Raw genomic sequence first — 21,999 nt, 5'->3', positions numbered from 1 at the left:
CAAACGAAAAAACATCCATGGAAACAAATTGTCACTATATATAAAGCCAACAAAAAAATGACAAGGGTCGAAATTGGCATAATTCTTCTTTTACTTATTATGGACGTCGTGCCATTATGACACCGGAGAAATTATAAACCATCAGAGTTTAGAAAACCTAGGGAAAGTTAAATCTACGACTGTAAAAAGATCAGTTTCATTAAATTTCAATAATAAATATTCTATTGATATTTCACAATATATGTTTCTCCAATTAATCAAATAAATATATTTCCATTAATACAATACATAATAAGTTTATTTTATATTAAATCAGTAGTCATTAATGGTGGTTGTGACGGTGGGCAGGGGTGGTAGATTGGCGGTGGGGATATGGTGGTGGGTGTTTGTGAGAATGGTGGAATGATGACATTAACGGTGGAGGTGGTATACGAAGTAGTTGTAGTGGGATGAGATATGTGTCCTAAGGTAGAGAAATTATTTTGTTACCCTTGGTTATTTTTTTTTTATTTGCTATTAATTTAAAAAAAAAAGAAAGTCTTTCATTTTTTAATATAAAAATAAATAGAAAGACCATGTTTTTCGAGGGAGAAAATAAATCAGTAGTAGTGGTTTTAAGATTTGTCGGGTCGGGTCAAGGCTACACGCGAATAAATTGTAATAGATAATTTAGCATATCTCTTTCTATTCCCAATTTTTGTCACGATTTCTGTTTCTGCCATTTCTTCTCGACTTCACGTGGTTATGCATGCTTGGGAAATAGTTCATGGTAATAGGTAAAGAGAGAAGATAAGTAGATAAGAAATGAAATGGATCAAAAATTACTGATTATTAAAGTTTCAGAAAATAAACTTTATATTTTATTTGTTCAAAAATAAATCACACAGAGCTATTGGTTGGCAACCTAACAACAAGCTGGGAACCAACCCCCTATGAATAGCAATGCCTATTCTATGAAAAACAAAACTACCATAACCACTATTAGCGTCATTATTAACAAGACAATTCTTCAAACGCTTAAAAAAACATAAAGTATCTTCGCCGAGCTCACCCAAAGTAGAGAAGGCCAAGACCCCCAGACCATAAACACAAATCTATTTAAATTTTGGATAATTTATATTAACAAAGGGAGAAAAGTAATTTTTGAAGCTAACAGATTTTGTAAGATTAATATGATTGATAAACAACTTATGGAAGATAAAGGAAACTCTGGATTCATTCTTGGAAAAGATGAATCTACGGTTGTAAAATGATTAGCTTAATTAAGTTTCAATAATAAATATTCTATTGATATATTTCATAATAAAATGTTTCTTTAATTAATCAAATAAATATGTTTTCATTAATACAATACATAATAAATTTATTTTATATTAAATCAATAGACATTAATGGTGGATCGGCGGTGGGGTAATGATGGTGGGTGTTGGTGAGAATGGTTGAGTGATGACGATGATAGTGATGGTGATGAAAGAAGTAGAGGTGGTGGGATGAGAAGGTGTTCTAAGGTAATAAATTATTTAATTACCATTGATTAATTTTTTTATTTGAATTTTTTTATTAATTTTCTTTATTTCTTTAATTTTTTAAAATAAAAATAAAAATTGAAGGACAAATTATTCTAGGGAGAAGATAAATCAACGGCTGTGGTTTTAATATTTTTCGGTTCGGGGAAGGAAATAAGATGATGAAACCTAAAAAAAAAATTGATCCTATACAAGGCTACACGCGAATCAATTGTAATTGATTTAGTTTCTCATACCAATTTTGTCATGATTTCTGTTTCTGCAATTTCTCCTCGACTTCATGTGATTATGCATGCTTGAGAAATAGTTCATGATAATAGGTATGGAGAGAAGATAAGTGGAACGAAATAGGTCAAGAATTACAGAATATTAAACTTTTGGAAAATGAATAAACACAAATCTGTGTAACTTTGGAATAATTTATATCACCGAAGGGAGAAAACTAATTCCTGAAGCTAACAGATTTTGTAAGATTAATCTGATTGATTTTGAATTAATTTTGTGTTTTCAGTTTTGTTACAAATTTGGTGAATGACTTTTGCTGATTTATTTTTTTTCGAAGTAAGGACACTATTTTGTTTTGATGAAGTGAATGAAGTAGCGTTCTATCACCCGTAGGCCCATAGGAATTTGGGGAGTTGGTTAACGATTAACTATGTTTATCCTAAAGGATTGTATGACTAACAGACATAATATTAAAAGATCTGGCGCTAAGGACATGTTTGATAACCAACACCTCAAAAACATTTAGACTTAGATCGACTGGATCGATTTTTCACCAACAATTAATATGTTTTTTTATTTTTGGATATATTTGAAATGAAATACATAACCTTTCTCGTGCCGTTATGGCATGGGTTAAGCCCTAGTCTCCACATATAAGAGATCAGTTGGGTACAAAGCATTGACGAAGGCGAGGATTAACTGTCGCTCCGATACTTCTCCTGCTGACTCGCTGCACATGGTTCTCCATCGCGTAACTAGGCTTCACAGACTTTCTCCATGCGTTTTCTTTAGGGTGAACGCATTCTCAATCCCTGACTTAGTGCGATTACTGGTTATGTAATTTCCTAGGAATAATCTTTGCAGTTGTGCGAAAGAAGTTACAGATCCTTCGCTCAAGTTGTCGAACCATAGTGAAGCCTCGCCTGTCAGACTTGTCGGGAAGTACTTGCATAGTACCGCCTGGTGTTGAGCCCATGGAATTAGCGTCAGGTTGTAGGATTTTATGTGTTGTACTGAATTGTCAGTCCCGTCAAAGATGCTGGAGAATATGGGTAGGGCACACTTCGCTGGGATGGGAGCTTGCAATATCTCACGCGAGAATGGAGATCGTTCTGCTTCCTGAATCGCCTCTGCCAGCTTCAATTTTCCTCCCCCTCGTCTATTATTATTCTTCATGTCCGTTTTGAGCTCCTCAAGTTGTTGCAATATGTTCTGAGTTGCGTTAGCTTGTTCTCTCTCTCTCTTTGTGCAACTTCCCCTAGTGCTATTTGTTCTATGGTACTTCTTTCTATAGCTACTCTATTTTCACGTTCTGAACTAGTTTCTCTTCTGAACCTTTGGCTCCCGTGCTCTGAGATACTTCCCCTTCTCCCGTCATATCTCTCTTGTTCTAGGATCTCTCGACTTCCACAGTTCCTTCTCCTCTCTCTTCGTTCCTTCATCCTTCTTTCCAGGTCGCGTGCATTTTCTCTCTCGCGTTCTCTTTCGCGTACCTCGCGCTTGAATTCATCATGATTGTTTTGTATTTCTCTTTCCTCACTATATATGACGTCTTCTCCTTCTCCTCGACGAACTTCTACTTGTTTGGGTTTCGGTTTCTTCATTTTGAGTTCGCGTTTGTATGTTCTCATTGAGTCGGTGGTTTTCTTCCATCAACAAGTGTTTTGTCTCGCTAAGTTTGCTCGTTATTCTGCCAACTCTGCATCTCTTGCTCTACTTTTTTCTAACCCTTGCCTCAGTTCTCTTTCGATTCACCTGTCTTGTAGGAGACACTCTCTCAACTGTTGGATGATTATATTGTCTTCATTGACAGGGTTGTCACCTCTTTCTTGTGTCGCCTGTTCTTCATCCTCCATAGAGTCAAGATCAGTTGTATGCATACTTTCTTCTTCATACATGGTTCTTTCTCCATGGTTGTTTTGTTGCATCGAGTCTTGGGGAATGGTATAATTATTCTGTGGATTTGTTTCTATGATGGAGCGTAGACTGCGGTTGTGATTCCATCGCTCTACCCCTCGTCTCTCTACATCAGCTGAAATTTCAGCTTCACCTCTAGCTCTTCTTCTGTCTGCTACTCTATTGCTTCTTCGAGTAGCGATGACGCGGGCTGTTCATGACGCGATTCGCACCATCTTGTTAATCAGAGATGCTGGTGGACAGGATTTTTTCAGAAACTTGACAGGGGCTTGATTGTTGTTTCATCTTGTCAGAACTTTCTCTCCAAGGGTTTCAGTGATTCTCAAACTAGCATTTTTCAAACTAGACGGTGATGCACTTACTGAGACTTCATGATGATGAGGTTATTTCGACGTGATATTTCTGCTGAGAATGATAAACTGTTTTTAGAGTTGATGTTTTCCTAGCTACTATAGCTAGAAGGTGAGGATAATCCTCCATGTTTCTAGCGCCAAAATGTAGTTGCGGAAAATCCCACAACAACACACAATGAAGTGATAAGAACACCAAGTCTAAGTCATAGGGATAACTTAAACATTAATGATATTATGCACCTCTCGACGTTAAATAAGATCTTCAAATGAGTTCTTATATTGAGAATATGGTGTTCTTACAAATATTACAAAGATTCAAACACATAACAATGGAGATGATAAGTAAAAGTTGAAACTCTAATGGCTTCTTTTCTCTCTTCTAGGAATGGTTTAGCTCTGTTACTTGACTGAATTCTTTCTCAACTTGTCTCTTTTTTCATTATTTGAATCCTTTATAGGCAAATATCACGGTAGAAGACAACTGGGTTCACGTGCAAAATATCTGCTAATTGATCTCTGTTTATTCTGTCTTATTCGCCAGGCTTTGGGGAGATGTCGCTGTCTTTCGCATGGATCATTCGTGCTCTTCTGAATAGGTGTCGTGCTATGTCTGTCGCATGGTTGTTTTTCGTGCTTCTTTCTCCTTATCGCATAATAATTCTTCGCCTAATTTCTTTCTTCTTCGTATTAATGATTGTCTTAGTCAGGGCGAGATTGTAATTTAGCTCTATGCGATGTTTCACCCTACAAAGTCTATCCGAATATTATACCACGGAATTAATTAAGTCAAAAATTGTTGCCCTTGTGGTAACTGTCAATTCAACGAACAGGGGAAGAAAACAAAGAGTACCCATACATGGCCATGGGTTTTGGATTCAGATGACTTAAAATGATTAGTTTTTCTGCACGCGGCTGTAAGTGAATCTTTAAGGTTATATCCACCAGTTTCTCTCAACCAAAAATTTTGTACTTCCGGACGGAAGTGTGGTGGCTCCTGGAACGGAGATAATAATTCACAAAATTGGTCAAAAAGACTAAAACCAACAATTCATGGGTGAAATAGATTTCTAGATTTTGATACTGTTTATATGGACCAAAATCAGAAAAATACTATTCAATTAGCCAATTTGGATATTTCACCCAGGAAAAATAAAATAAAATATTATGTTTTACCTAAAATAACCCTCATGCTTTAAACTCAACCAAAAACAGAAAGGTTCTCTTCTTTTTTTCTCTCATCACCTTCTTCTTCTCCAGAACAATTTTATTTTTCGTTTTCAGATCTTGAACGATTTTCAGAGCTCAACCATGGTGAAATAGATCCTCTCTTAATGTCGATCTCTCTGCCTTCGATCAGTATAAGTTATACCCATACTAATTTCGTAATGGTGAAATGCAGATCTGAAGTAAATGAGCTTCAACTTCTTTATCCGTTCGACATTCGAGTTCGGATTACTATCAGATTCTTAATCTTTGTTCGATCATGGTAAGTTTTATTCTAATGATTCGAAAAAAATTTGATTAGTTTGATTCTAATTTTATTTAATTCAAAACTGATTTTGTCCAATTTTTATTTCGTTTTCGTCTAATTGAAAGTTTGATATAAATTTTAATCCTTTGATTCATTAAAATTAGAAGTTTCAGTAGCTATTGATGATGTGGGTTTTTGTTGATTTTCTAGGGTTGTCTAAATTCAATAACAAATTAAGACTAATTGTCCAACCTTAGCTTTGTTTAGTGTAATTTAGTTCTGAATCAATTGTAAGTTTAATAATAGTACGATTTTCAATTGTTACAAATTTATTTAATTTTCATATTTGTTGGGGTGGTTGGTTAGTGCCTGAGTGGTAGTGCTTATGGGTGGTAAATGATCAGTGGTAGTGGATGTTGTTAGTCAGTGGTAAGTGATGAAGATAGTGAATTCTATTGGTGGTCAGTGTTCTCATCAGTAACTAAAACCTAGATAAGAATGAAATTATTAACATTGATATATTTAAAATCATCTCGTGTTGTGAATGGAGATTCCCATGTTGGTGAGGTCAGTAAATGTGAAAGTGGTGGATAATGCAGTAGTGAGTCTTGATTGGTAAGGATGTTGAGTGTTAAGTGGTAGGTGATAATTGGTGTGGTTGGGAAGGAAGATGCTGGCGAGGATGGTGGATTGTGTTAATTTGTGCGCAGTGGGTGGTGAAGGTAGTGTAATGTGCTGGTGGTCAGTGTTTGAATGAGTAAGAAACCTAGATAAAAATGAGATTATTAGGTTAATTCATAAAAGGATTTGAATAGTAGCATACCTTTGTGTGTCTTGAGTGTGAATTTAGTAGATGTTTGACAATAAGAACTTTGATTCTTCTTCGGGTGGATTTCTACCTCGAAACTTTTTGTGGGGATAATGTGTTTATGGTTGGTGTTAATTTTTCATATGCAAGAGCCTTTTTTGACAGTTTCTAAAGCTACTATCACAGATCTCTTAGAGCCATACTTTGTTTTTGAAGCATCTAAAAGCCATACTTGATCTTAAACCAGGATACCATTCCCTTAACCCAACCTTCTTATTTTAATTAGTATGTGAATATGTTCTTACTTGCCCGTATACTTGTTTATGTCACTTGCAGATGTTAGAGATCATCTTATTATAACTGATTACAGACATGGAAAGGTGTGCAACATGATTTAACAGTTAACTCTTCCTTTGCATGAACAACAACATAGGATGGACTACGTTATTTTGTTTGACGAAAATGCTGAATTTGTGCTTGCTAAGTCATGCCTAACTCAATGTTTTTACGATATCATTGACGATAATGTATCTCATAATCGACATTTGGTCTGTCAAGAAGAGGATGTTCCATTTAGTAATGAAATACAGTCAATTGCACTGGAATGTGTACGCTACTGCTACATTTTTAAGGGAAATGTATTTTTAATATATCATTTTGTGGGATATTTGATAACTTTGTAATAAGATATATTTATTTGGTTGTATTGATTGATATATAAATCTTGATGTCTTTTTTATTTTTTCAATTGTTTTACAATTTTTATGTTCAAACTTCAATGAATACAGGTGCGTCATGAATAATACCTTGACGAAACTAGTTTCATCTTACATATTCTGACGAAAAGACAAGTTTGTTCACGATGATACTGGTTTCATCCTGTAAATTCTGAATGTAACTGGTTTCATCTTCTATGTTCTAACAAAACATATATCTTTTCGTTAGGATGTAATTGGTTTCATCCAACATATTCTGATATAAGATTTTCGGGAAAGTAGTCAAAAGTAGAGTATACAAATAAAAGTTTAAACAAACTGCATCAATAACTTTACTGTGTAGTTTTCTTTATTTTGAGGCTAAAACTGTATCAATAAGGCTATAAGCGCATCAATAAGGCTATAACAAACATCAATAATTGCATCAATAAGGCTATCAGCGTCTTGCTGCATTCCGCCTTGCATAGTTTTCCTTCTTTGAGCGCACTTATCATATTCCAAAATTTTATCTTCTTCCATTTTTCCACATGTTTGGCTGTGATTTCCAAACCTTATTTTGTAAACTTTTCATCAGTTTCCCAACCACCTTCAAATCATTCATGTGCTTCGTTCTTAATTCATTAAAGGGCTTCACATCATGCCTATTCTTTGTTTTTAATTCGGTACTCTTCCCACTTTTTCTTCCTACAACAATATCAAATAATTCAATATCAATTAAACCTGGATGAAACCTGTTTCATCTTAGTTTTTTTTTTTTTTTTTTGATGCAAAAGTTTCATCTTAGTTTAAACATGGATAAATAAAAACTCAGCTCAATTTGATACACGATGATACATGTTTTATCCTAGTTAAACTTTGATGGAGGAAAATTCAACTCCATGCAAAACAAGATGAAACTGGATTTATCCTAATTTAATTTTAGATGAAAACACATTCAACTCAATCTAAAACAAGATTATACTAGTTTCATCCATGTTTAAATTGAACAAAAAACTCTTAATATGCTAAATGAAACCATTCATCTTCATAGTTCTCTCAAGAAGTTGTATAGGCGCACTAATTAGTTCATTTGCAGGATGTACCTAGTTTCATCGTGCATATTGTGACGAAAATCCAGGTATATCAAAGTTTAAAACTAGATGAAATTAATTTCATCCTACATATTCCGATAAAAATACAGTTATATCATAGTCTACAACTAGATGAAATTGGTTTCATAATGCATAATTTGACGAAATTACAGTTATATCACACTCTACAACTAGATGAAATTGGTTTCATCCTGAGTATTCTGACAAAAATTAAGTTATATCAATATGTAAACTATATGAAACTAGTTTCATCTTGCATATTTTGACAAAAATACAATTATATACTTATAGCACAGTCTACAACTAGGTGAAATTGGCTCCTAGCTGAGTATTTTGACGAAAATTAAGGTATATCAATGTATAAATGATAGACACATTTTTGTGTCTAATTTGATCTCAATACTATATATTGTTGGCACTCGATTTTGTACTAATTTTGTTATTTTATGTATTTGTAGGTATTTTTTGGAAATAAACATTTTTGGAAAATTCTGCTCGAAAAGTTGATTTTGTCACCCGGAGGACAAGTGTTGTTCGGACTCTTGCTTTTGGATAAGGGGTAACCTAATTACTAAGGGGCACCCCCAGGTCACCCCAAGGCAGCTGCTATTCGCACCCAAGTTCTGGTTAGGGGGAGGAAATCTTCTTCCCACATTCAAAAAAACAAAATTGGCGGGAAAAAATTGTTATCAACTGGCAGATTTAGGGTTGGAAGTTTGGACGGGATTAAAGGAGATTCAATGGCCCAAATTAAATGGGTTTGTTCCTAGGGCCTAGATAGAGCTGGTATGGGTGTTGGATTCGGTCAAAATTGGTTAGATAACCGGTGGTAATCAAATCAGGGAAGATATTCTAAAATAAGAAAAATATTCTATTCTTGGAATTCTTGGATGGAAGAGACGTGCATGGGTTGATTTTATTGGCTGGAAACAATCCCTACAGCTCAAGATGACGCGTGAGAAGAGATAAAACATGGAAAATCCGTAACAAATCAGAGAATTAAAGAAAAAAAATATCGGGAATATTTTCATTCACTGCCGATAATGGGAAGATTTTTTGGATTAATGGAGGAGATTCAATGGTTCAATTACGTATAAATATGTTCCTAATGTGCTACAGAGAGAGGTCGAGAGTTGGGAGAAGAGAGAGAGCCACAGACGCAGAAATCAAGAGTTGATCAAACTCTGTGCTGCTGCTGCTGCTGATGAAGAACACCAAGAACACGAAGAACGGACTCGCAGAAGCAGTCGTTTATCAACAGTGAAAATGACTCACACGTGGGTCGTAGGTGTGGGTCGTAGCATTTCAGCGACAACAGCACCTCAGCTTTGTCGTTAATTTTGGACGCCTTCTGTGGGTCGCAGAATCCTGTTTTAGAACATTTACTTATCTTTCTCTTTATTGTAAACATCAATTGAGCTTAATAAAATATTTTGAGAGGTTTTCCAACATGATGAGTTAATTCCCTCGTAACCAAGGCAATGGAGGAAGCTATTCACGCAACATAAATGGGTAACTATTTCATTTAATTATATAATTCACCTAATCGCTGCTTTTGCAGAGTTTTAAATTGTTTGAATGATTGTCTTAATTATTTGTTATTCAGTTTGATAGGTTATGCTTGGTTTAATCTCTTGATAATCTATGCTTAAGGTTTACAAATAATATTTGAGAATTTGTATGATTGATAGTGAATTAAAGATAAAAGAGGACTTAAGAATTGAATAGAGTTTTGAAATATTTATCATTCAATCTTGCGTAGTAGTGGAATCTAGTGTCTTGGTTACCTCTCGCCCAAAATTGTTAATATTTTGTATATATTTTTATAAGTCTAAAAAAATCCTTACCTTCACAAGTCTTAGAGTTCGAACCTTTATTACTACAACCCCCATTAAATCATTAATCATTTTGGCGCCGCCGACGCGGATTTGTGCTTAGGTAGAATTTTTAGGTTTATTTTTTTTTTATTTATTTGTTCCTTTTTACTTTGTCTTTTTGTCTTTGATTTACAGGTTCGAAGTGGAGCACTAAGGACTTGGAGAGGAAAAAGCTTAAAGCGAAAAGCGAAAAAGAGAAAAAAAAGGACAATTTTAGGATTTAATTTTTAATTTTTTTTAGAGTGTGTGAGGAAAACTGTAATTTTTTTTTTATTTGGATTTTTTTGGACTTTATTCTGGATTGGATTATTTTTTAAAACCCTACGGAAGGGTATATAATAAAAAAAAAAAAAATTATAAAACTGTTGCAGGGAAGGACGACGATTACTATATCGTCTCGGCCCCTCGGGTTCGCACACGGCATAGGAGTCGTGGCCCGAGTCGACGACAACGGTTCATCGCCCGTCTGGTACGGGAGGTAAGTCCAATCGAAACACCCGCGAATCTCCTGCAAGCGGGTTACTGTCTGCCTTAAGGTGATAATTGTTTGAGGACGAACCGGACTGTCTTTATTTTCCTAGTAAAGGGCAAGGCCTGGCCTAAAAAGATAAGGGTTCGGATTTCATCACCGTTCCCTTCTTGCCCGCCTTAGGAAAACGAAACCTAACGCGAACCCAAGCTTAAAATTTGGAATAGAACGAGACCGATAGGGTAACGAGCTTAATAGGAAACTCGTTCGAAAAATATTGGTTGCTCTTTAAGCACACTCCAAAGTTCATGATGGTTTCTGTGGGTTGAATGCGTGACTGCGCCGCCTTGTGATAGCGGTGAGGCCTTGGGTATCAAAGCTCCACTGAGCTTCCCTCGCCTCAATTCAACTTACTTTGACTCGGATTGATTCCAGAGGGGTTTGCTCAAATTGCAACGAATTCCCTTTCGAAGATAGAAGCTAGTCTAGAAACAATCTAAGTGGAGCCATCATGCTTTTTGTTTGCTAAAATCTTTAGGTTTGCTTTGGTGGAGTCGAGTCGGCCTTGTTTGTGATTGTATAGAATCCCTCTGTAGTTTATATTTCTTCGGTGATGAATCCTTTTGAGGAGACGCCACCTGCGATGACGTTGCGAGAATATATGTCTAGAAATTCTCGTTATCAAGAGACGTCTTCGGAAATGACTCTTGGTGAATATATGCGTGGGCAAGCGATATATGGATACTACAACTTTTATTGAGGAATCACCTCTAACGATCTATGAGAAATATTATAAACATAGACCAGTGTAGTTTGGAACAAAGATTGAGAATTCTTGAATTTCAAAAATTGTATCATGATGATGAGGATAGTGATGATGAAAATCTGAAATATGTGGGACGTGATCAGGAATTTGTTACCCCAGTTGAGCCTTATAATGATTGTATTATTTTCTGATTCAGATCCTAATAATTTTAAAAATTATTCACCTATTCAAAAGGACGAGGATTTGACTAGGATACCCCGTTTCAGCGATGTAAGTATGTCCTGTTTACGAAACCGATGATGGTTTAGAGGAACCAGTTTATCTTGAGATCGAGTCAAACGATTTAAAAAATAGTCTTAATGAACTCGTAGAGATTAGCGAGGATGCACCTGACTTAGAAAAATCAATTGCCGACCTAGAAATTAGGGAGGTTATGACTAGTCCTATCTAGAGACGCCGAAAACTCTAAGTTTGGGGGTGAGTATCATTCTCCATGTGCTTTAACTTTAGTAAGGTCCCTCACTGGGACGTGACATCAATGCCTCAACCATCTTACCAAGATTATCTTCTTAATCGTTTTCCAGAACCTAATGATATCCAACAAGAGTCTCAAATGTTAGAAACCCTCCTCTGGTTGATGTGGTTAACCCATGCAAAATACCAAGATTGATTTTGTTTTCCCACCAAATAGTTTTCTTCCAATTGTGGGAACGTATAGATTTCAATGTGTCACTTATTAAGTTCTGAGACTAAGCCTAAGTACTTTAGGTTAATGAATCGACACATTTCCTAAGAATGACCACTACTCTCACTGTGGTCAACTATGTAAGTCATATCTGATTGACTTAGAGGATCCAATTATTTAGGTTATTACTCGTGATTCTAAGTTCGTATTTGAGTTTTTACAGACTCTAAGACCTAGGTCGGATCCCATCTATGAAGAAACGCACCAATGAAAATATTCTAAGATCCTTTCATAGAACCTGAACCTGAACCACAATGGACATAGGTATCTAGCAGGAAACTAGATAAGGGTAGGCAGTACATGTTCACTTTCTTGGGTTATTGTAGTTTCCTTTGTCAGCTCTATTTAGTTTGAAGACCCACAGTTATTCGACTGTACTTTATGGTTCGAGTTGACTAATCCTTTCCTAGTCTGGCTGAAGACTTTAAACTTAGCACTTCTTGGGAGGTAACCCAATCTCACGCAACACGGTAATATCCTTCCTTAACTCTTTTACTTCAATAGTAACCGTTTTCCGTGTTCATGTTTTTATTTTATCTTTAGAACATTGAGGACAATGTTAGATTTAAGTTTGGGGGTATTGGAGAAACTTTTTAGTTGCGTATAAATAAACTCCAGAGCCTAGAAATTTACGCCTATTAAGGATAGCACTAACCAATCTAAGTGGATGGAAACATTTTTGTTTTAGGAGTTGAGGAACCAATCTGACTAGATGGAAACATCTATAGAGTCTATTCATAAAAGCACAGAGCTCAGGTGTTAGAAATAACATGATATTCGCCATATCTGTCGAGTCCTTTCACTTTGTATTTTTAGTTTTTTTTGTTTCAAGTGATTTGGTGGGGCACAGATTCAAAGTTGTTACCTTTGCTAGGGTGAAATAGAGTGACTGAGTTACCTTTTCAAAAAAAAAAAAAAAAAAAAAAAAAAAAAAAGACCGACCAGTTAGACCAATCGGAATAAGTATTAACACTTGATAAATATGCGTGTGTTCTCCCTGTTTCCGTCGCCTAGCAAGCGTGGAATGCAGGACCCGTGGGAACTATCGTGTAATCTGCTGACAAAAGCATGCGCTTGGATCCAAAAGATCTATTCATGCCGTTAAGTTAAAAAAAAAAATGGTTATTGTTATGTAGTCAACTGCTGGTTCCCTTGTATTTGCCAGTTTGTTGATCTAGATTTAAGTTATTGACCACTGGTTCCCTTGTATATGCCAGTGTGTTAATATTAGTCAGACCGGTATCTCAGTCATTTAGGTTAGGTTCACCTTGGCAGAGGCCTTCAGACAGATATGGGAAACCCGTTCACTTTTCAACCATCTACATTTTCTTTTTTCCATCTTCTTAATCTTTTCATGTGATTAGTCTGACTCCGAGTATGATGTCCATCGTGAAACTATCTTAGTAGAGCTCTGTCACTTATATGAATTTTAGTATGCTTGAGTGCAAACTCGTGTACAACAATTGGAATTTCGCATCAGGGTTCTTCCTCTTAGAGTCAATAATTGTATGCCAACCAAGAGGTTCTTTAGTGCTTTCCAAGGTTCTGCGTAGATAGCTAGGGTCTGGAGTATTGGTTTTTGTGGGTACAACCTCTGATAAACCCACCCGAGATTAACTCGGTCACTTTTCAAGAATAAATTTTGCTCGAGGACTAGCAAATAAAGTTTGGGGGTATTGATAGACACATTTTTGTGTCTAATTTGATCTCAATACTATATATTGTTGGCACTCGATTTTGTACTAATTTGTTATTTTATGTATTTGTAGGTATTTTTTGGAAATAAACATTTTTGGAAAATTCTGCTCGAAAAGTTGATTTTGTCACGGAGGACAAGTGTTGTTCGGACTCTGCTTTTGGATAAGGGGTAACCTAATTATAAGGGGCACCCCAGGTCACCCAAGGCAGCTGCTATTCGCACCCAAGTTCTGGTTAGGGGGAGGACATCTTCTTCCCACATTCAAAAAAACAAAATTGGCGGGAAAAAATTGTTATCAACTGGCAGATTTAGGGTTGGAAGTTTGGACGGGATTAAAGGAGATTCAATGGCCCAAATTAAATGGGTTTGTTCCTAGGGCCTAGATAGAGCTGGTATGGGTGTTGGATTCGGTCAAAATTGGTTAGATAACCGGTGGTAATCAAATCAGGGAAGATATTCTAAAATAAGAAAAATATTCTATTCTTGGAATTCTTGGATGGAAGAGACGTGCATGGGTTGATTTTATTGGCTGGAAACAATACCTACAGCTCAAGGATGACGCGTGAGAAGAGATAAAACATGGAACAATCCGTAACAAATCAGGGAATTAAAGAAAAAAAATATCGGGAATATTTTCATTCACTGCCGAATAATGGGAAGATTTTTTGGATTAATGGAGGAGATTCAATGGTTCAATTACGTATAAATATGTTCCTAATGTGCTACAGAGAGGAGGTCGAGAGTTGGGAGAAGAGAGGAGAGCCACAGACGCAGAAATCAAGAGTTGATCAAACTCTGCTGCTGCTGCTGCTGCTGATGAAGAACACCAAGAACACGAAGAACGGACTCGCAGAAGCAGTCGTTTATCAACAGTGAAAATGACTCACTTACGTGGGTCGTAGGTGCGGGTCGTAGCATTTCAGCGACAACAGCACCTCAGCTTTGTCTTTAATTTTGGACGCCTTCTGTGGGTCGCAGAATCCTGTTTTAGAACATTTACTTATCTTTCTCTTTATTGTAAACATCAATTGAGCTTAATAAAATATTTTGAGAGGTTTTCCAACATGATGAGTTAATTCCCTCGTAACCAAGGCAATGGAGGAAGCTATTCACGCAACATAAATGGGTAACTATTTCATTTAATTATATAATTCACCTAATCGCTGCTTTTGCAGAGTTTTAAATTGTTTGAATGATTGTCTTAATTATTTGTTATTCAGTTTGATAGGTTATGCTTGGTTTAATCTCTTGATAATCTATGCTTAAGGTTTACAAATAATATTTGAGAATTTGTATGATTGATAGTGAATTAAAGATAAAAGAGGACTTAAGAATTGAATAGAGTTTTGAAATATTTATCATTCAATCTTGCGTAGTAGTGGAATCTAGTGTCTTGGTTACCTCTCGCCCAAAATTGTTAATATTTTGTATATATATTTTTATAAGTCTAAAAAAATCCTTTACCTTCACAAGTCTTAGAGTTCGAACCTTTATTACTACAACCCCCATTAAATCATTAATCAATAAACTATAAGAAACTAGATTCATCATGCATAATTTGACGAAAATACAGTTATATGACAGTCTATAACTAGATGAAATTCGTTTCACCCTGAGTATTCTAACGAAAATTAATGTATATCAATGTGTACACTAGATGAAACTGATTTCATCCTTCCCACCAAATACAACCCAAAAAAACTAGTTTCATCCGTGTTTAAACTTTCATGAAAAAAATTTCAGCTCAATCAAAACATGATGAATCATTTATCAATGTTTAAATTCAATAAATTTCAAACTAGATTTTACATAAGCTTAACGCAAGTCGTTAAGAAAATAGAAGTAAAAATAAAATTAGGGTTAGGAGACTTACGTGATCAAGGATTATCAAGAACCAATCCATATTTTTGAGTTCCCATTTTGTAAATTAACGGATTTAAAACCTAATTTAGCTTCCTGAACTTATGAAATTGAGAAACTTTAACGAAATTAGGGCATTAAAAATATTATATGGTGGTGGAATTCTAAGTCAGTGGTGGTGTTTTCAATTCAAATAAAATCATGGATCAATCAATTTACAACCCTAATCTGCAATTCAAGAACCAAATGAAGATAATAGATGGAGATTAGGGCTTTAGGCTTATTGAAAACGATGATAGTGGTATTGGAATTGTTGACGATCGTGATTGTAACCGTGAGGAAAGTTTGCGAAGGTGGTGCCGGTGGTAATTCTTAGGGAACCTGAGTGGTGGTGCTGGTGGAATAAGAGAAGCTTCCGATGGTGAATAGATTTGGTTTCGATGGGTTTTTGGTGCTAATGGTGGAGATGGAGAAGATAACGAAGTGGTGAAGGAGAAAACTAATAAGGGTATAAAGGTCTGTTTCATTTATTTGCTTTGACTGTCCATTTGACCTAGACAGAAAGCTTACCCATCCATTTGACCCAGAAAAAATACCTTTTTGGCTATATAGCCCATTTTCTGATAATAATTTCATTTTATTCACTAGGAAGATGCAACGGATATGGGGTGAAGGTTGTTTGTAATTTAATCCGGAGATGGTTATACGAAAATGGTCATCATCATCGGAAATTTCATCCATCCTTTTTTCTAGGCAAATTTTCCAGTTGTTATCGGTTTCTACATCATTAACAAGATTAACTTGTCTAGTAGAATCTCTAGTGATGATTTCTTCACATATTGAATCGTAGATGCCAACATCAAGTGTTAATTCAAAACTCTTGTGGTACCCCCGGCGTTCGGCATTGGCGCGAGAAGTTGTTTAGGTAGAGATACAGCTTTTACTAAGATTAAGTGATGGAGGGAGATTTATGGAAACTAAATCTACTGTTTTTATATTTTTATTTTTATTTTTTTAATGATAATTTTAGTAGAAAATTAATTAAAATTCGAATTTATTAATTTGGGGTAATTTTAGAATAGTCTAGAAGTTTATTTTAAGAGTTTTAATAAGTTAGGAAGTTGCCTAAAGGCAGTAGATACCTTGGGAAATAAGTTTTTTATATTTTTGTTATGTTTAGAGTTTGTATAGGGGGAGTTATCTATATAAGGAGCTCCAAAAACGAAAATTAGTAGACTATTTTGATTAATTATATTATATTTTTGATGTTAAACTTTGTTTAACATTATGGTGATTTTTATTTATAGTCGGGTTCATCCTGAGGTCTAAATAATCATCATATCCATAGTTGTGATTCTTCGGAGTTGCGAGGTCTGGATTATTTATATTCATAGTCATTATTCGTAAGAATAATTTGAGATCCGGACAAATTTATCAGTTACTTTTCTATTTTTATTTCTCTGCGATAATTATCATCTCTTTGAACGCTTCCGTTCTGCAACATGAAGTCTGTTGTTGCAGCTGTGATATTCAACTTTCATGTTAAGGTGGTGGTTTAAGGTCATCATGTTTGCCATAAACAGACAGGCATCCTTTCCCTGAAAAATGGATTGCAAGTGAATATTAAGAAAAGAGCAGTTTGAATTGAATCCTAATTAGTTCTTGTGCTTCATTGTTCCTATTTAGTTCTTGCACCATATCATTCGTAGTTAGTTCTAGCTAGTATTCCATCATGTCTTGTCTAAAAAAACTCACGAGGATTTAATTCCTCGTGTTTAACTATTTTTGTCAACAATTTTGATATGCTGACAACTAAATAACAGTAATTTTGATGCTTACTATCATCTAAAGATGTACTGAATGTTAGATTCTCATACCTAAAACTATCAGCTAAAATGAGCAGTAATAGGCAAACCAAACATGTTCGCGAGATAATTTATCTCTATGTATCTTCTTCTATCGTTAACTAACAGCATCACCCGTTTGCATAAAATGACGTGGATCTGCCTACTGTGTTTGTTACTGTTATGCAATTTACTGAAGAATTCGAATAATAAAAATCCAATTCAAACAACTGCTTTAGTATGTGATCATTTTTCATGACTGTTTACTAGTGATACTAAGAAGTAGGAACCAAATATATTTCCTCAACCACTGAGAATAAAGCTCAGTTTTCATGGTTTTTCCTGCATGCAACATTATCCTGGCAGATGAAATTATTGTACCTAACATAGAAACTTAGCATAATCAAAAGCTAACAGTAATTTAAAGTGTCATTTGGATTATGTTCAAAGAGATCCATCATTCTCGAGATTTTGCAAGAGCTGAAAATCTGAATGAAACTTACCAGTTTGTATGTAATGATTACTGCTTTCTGTCTCCCCGCTAGATTTTGCTCTTTCACCTCAATAGTTCCGATAAATAGATCCTAATCCTTTCCAATGATACCAATGTGTTTCTGTGAGGAACTCCACGCTGAAAAAGCATACCGGATTTGACATGCACTTTGGAAGATGATGCTTTTACATCTTAACGATAGAAAATTCTACCACGGCCGCTGTAGCCTAGAACCTCACCACTCCTAGTAAAGGTGATTGGTTCGGTGTTGATACGAATAAACTCGTTACTCCAAGTCACATCCTCATAATTTTTACAGTATAATTCTCCAAAATCCATATGTCACGGCTGACACCATTCTCATAAATTGCACATAAAAAATCTCCGAGTCTAGCAACATAAGGGGGATTACCAGCTTTTAGCGAACAAGGTGGTGAAGGAAGTGCGTGGAACTCTTCATCAGCCAAATCAAACGCAAAAATAGTTCCTTTCTGGTCCACCCAGTGAATAGCTCCATTCACAAACTCACCAATTTTTCTACCAGGTATTATATCACGGTCCATGTTTTCAACATATCTCCAACCAGTTTAGCTACCAAGAGTTTATACAAGAACATTTCCCCATCTAATGGTGACAACCTTGTACTCATTGGTTGAAGCACAGTGACCAAAACCAAATCCAGTTAGAATGTTTCTTGCATCTCCAACCTGTGGGAGGACAATACGTTCTCCGGTAATCGGATTACAGATACAAATATACCCGGTATGAAATCTTCCACGGAAGCCAACTAAACCGAAGCAAACTAAACCATTGCATGAAGCCAGAATTGAATAATATTTATATGGGGGTTTTAGATTAATCCTTGTTCTTCCACTAAATCGGTTTAAATTCTCATCATACTCAGTGTAATAAAATTTTGGTTCATCCCCTATTGTATAGAATATGAAACCTAACTTACCAGAATCATGAGCATTGAGATGATTCAAGTGCATTTTCGAGAAGGATGGATGTCGAACAAGATTTCTTCATGGTTTAGACACACATTTGCATTGTAAAATAGATTCAGCTGGTACCCGATGTAAGATTTCTAACAGGATCTCGTATGGAAGCATATTAAAGTTCCCCATTTTGGTGAATAATATCGGCGGAAGAAGAAGAGAGCAGACGGAATAAAAAGATTATGAAATAGGGTTTCTACTTTCAGCAGGGTGGTTATATGACATATATCACCTTTCCGTTGGTGAGGGCTGGTTAACTTGGTTGAGGGTAAGGATGTAAATTGAACTTCCCTTTCGAGTCTTGTGACACACGTATAAGCCCATTGCAGGGGTTTTGTTAGGGGGCAAACCCAACAAAATGGGAACGTCCAAGTGTGGTGGGTTCGGTTCTCACATTTTATATATAATTTGAGTGGAAAATGCTGGCCTCACGTTGAAAGTTAGGCCAAAAGCTTGAATTCTAGAGCTCCTGGCCCCCTACCAATAAGAATCGAGTATTTTCAGTTTTTTCGGCCGCACACGAAATGGTATTGACGGACTTCAAACCCTTCTTTGCAAACCCAACCCTAACTTCTGAGTTTCTCTTCCACCGCATCCTCTATATCAAATGGATCTCTAACTTTGTTTTTGAAAGTTGCAGATTCAAATCGGTGTAGATTCAAATGGGTGGATTCAAATCGGTTCCTTATCTCACTTTTCCCTGTCTTTCATATTCAGTGGGATATCTCTGTAAGAGGTTTGAAATCTTATCGGTGATGAATCTCTGTAAGTGGTTTGAAATCTTTTCGGTGATGAATACCGAACCCTTCCTAATACACATACACACCACACATACACAACGAGATATTTAAAACCCTAATTCATATTTGTTCTTCTGTCGCATCTCTGCTCTCTTTCTTTTATTCACAGTTACTTTTAGATTCAGTCCAATCGCGTGTTTTTATTTTCTCTCCACCTTCTTTGCATATTTTTGCAGTGGCAGCTGATTGTGCTCTATGGTAAATTTATCTCTATGTAGGTTCGGGTTCATGATGTTGATTATCCTCTTGATTTTTGATTTATCTCACTCCGTTTTTGATTTTCTTTCCATTTTGAGTCGATAACAATATTTAGAGTCAGTAACCATTGATAGAGTTGGATCAACAATATTTAGACTCAGTAACGATGTTTGTTGTTACAGAAAGTCAACGAATCCGTTAGTAGCAGAAAATGGTAGTACTGCAACCAAATTCAATAGATTTAACCTTGGTAAGATTTTATGAACTCTCTTTGTACTTTGTTCTTCATAAATTGTTGATAAAATATCAATGGCGGTTCACCAACTTATGGTGACCATGCAATATTTTTTTTTGTCTTCATGAACAAAGATTGCACTGTATTGGTGATCCGAACTCATACCATATTCGATATCCTAAGCAAAACTTAACCAAACTTAAATAGTATGTGGAGGTTCTGGAACTAACCGAATCTTTCAGTACGTAAACAATAATCTATATTGGTCAAATTGATTTAGTTGTTGTTACTCTATATTATACTCTACGACCTTCACTACTAGGCATATAAATTTATTGCACGCATGTTGTGTTCAGATGCAGCCCACATGGAAGCGACTGTGCCATTATGAATGTAAATATTTATATAAAAGACGCTGAGATTGGTGGTGGAATTGGTGGGGAGAAGCTTACTGGAGTTAGCTGTGAGGCTGTATAGCTAAGGTGATCCATTTCTTGCGTTCTTCTATTTTCATATGATGTTTTTTTATAGTTACTATTGTTGCTTAATTTCTTAATTATAATTTACCACTTCTTTTATAACTTACCACTTCTTTTATGCAATTATGCTTCACTTTATCTATGCTTCAGTTAGTAGCTTAATATAGTTTCATGCCAATCAAAACTAAGGGCCATGGGACGCTTCGATTTGTTTAGAGTATACCAAAACCTGATAACCAAACTGATACCATAGTTGAACACCAATATTCTTTCATGATTGAGCAATCTGGCACAACTACTTCTTCCACTATAATTCAAGCATTTGTGTAAGGTATGTCAGGTGGGATCACGAAATGCAGCAGCGCGTTATGTTGTCATCGTGACCATTAGCGCCTAATTTTTGTGACTGCTGGGATTCTATATTTTTTTCTACTTGGAGAAAGGAAACTTTTCATTTGGCGAAACCATTTAGAAGACTCATGTTTACTGGAAATTCTCAAATCGTACTCATCTCTGCCTGTTCTTCCCTGTGCTCAACTGTAAATTAATACTGAACACTATCTAGAAAGATTTGAACGTGCCAAAAGCGTGGCCAAATCCTAAAGTCCCTTGCGCCAACAAAAGGTTGAGTCCAGCAACAGCCAACTTGAGATTTTTGGTCAGTGGACCTGCTTTTTACCGATCTTTATTAGGTAATTAATTTGTAGCTAGAGTCATAGTTATTGACGGTTCTTGCTTTTAATTTCTTTACCTTTTCCATGTTTGATTTGCTTATGGAGTGTTCTCCAGGGCATGTTTGTACCTGCTATAAAAGGACTAGGCACCTAGGAACAGTGATAAATGGTTACCACTGGCATGTTTCTGTTTATTGAACTATACTGTAGATTCCTTCTCATGTCTTGGAGACTGTAGATGATAATACCATACGGGTCTACGTTTATGCCTCTAACACCTTTAGCGAAGCTTGCCCAAGAATGGGTTGCAGTTCATGGGATTGGGGTAGACGATGAAGGAATAGCGAACAAGGTTAGTGACGCACGCTAAAACTTTCCATTTGGCGAAACCATTCTGAAAACTCATGTTTACTGGAAGTTCCAAATCATACACATCTCGGCCTGTTCTTCCGTCTGCTCAATTGTAAATTAATATTAAACACTATCTAGAATATTTCACTGGCCGAAAAATTGGAACGTGCCAAAAGCACGGACAAATCCTAAAGTCCCTTGCGCCGAAGGCGCACAATATTTGAATTAGTATTCCCTGGAAATTGCTGCCAGTAATGTATCGTAAAAGTAAAGATCGAAACTACTTTTTATTCGACCAGAATATATTTCCTTGAATTTTCATTTATATTTCTTCATCTGCAAATTAAGATATTGCTTCTATGCTCTAGACTCAAAATAATGAATCAACGGATCAACCTGCAAAA

General features: G+C 35.8%; 1 long non-coding RNA gene across 2 annotated transcripts; it reads left to right on the top strand.

The window, feature by feature from the left end:
* Nucleotides 1-19,437: 19,437 nt before the first annotated feature.
* LOC113316199 lies at nt 19,438-21,746 on the top strand. 2 transcript variants are annotated; one of them, XR_003342988.1, is made up of 5 exons: nt 19,438-19,623; nt 19,835-19,872; nt 20,039-20,106; nt 20,448-20,573; nt 21,455-21,746. It is a non-coding gene; the product is annotated as an uncharacterized LOC113316199 (long non-coding RNA). The 2 variants fall into 2 exon arrangements; XR_003342987.1 differs by lacking the exon at nt 19,835-19,872.
* Nucleotides 21,747-21,999: the final 253 nt, after the last annotated feature.

Source organism: Papaver somniferum, chromosome 10 (assembly GCF_003573695.1).
Source record: "Papaver somniferum cultivar HN1 chromosome 10, ASM357369v1, whole genome shotgun sequence".
In the NCBI taxonomy this organism is placed as follows: Eukaryota; Viridiplantae; Streptophyta; class Magnoliopsida; order Ranunculales; family Papaveraceae; genus Papaver; species Papaver somniferum.
Note: the sequence above shows the minus strand (reverse complement) of the source record. Positions and strands in the feature narration are given on the sequence as shown.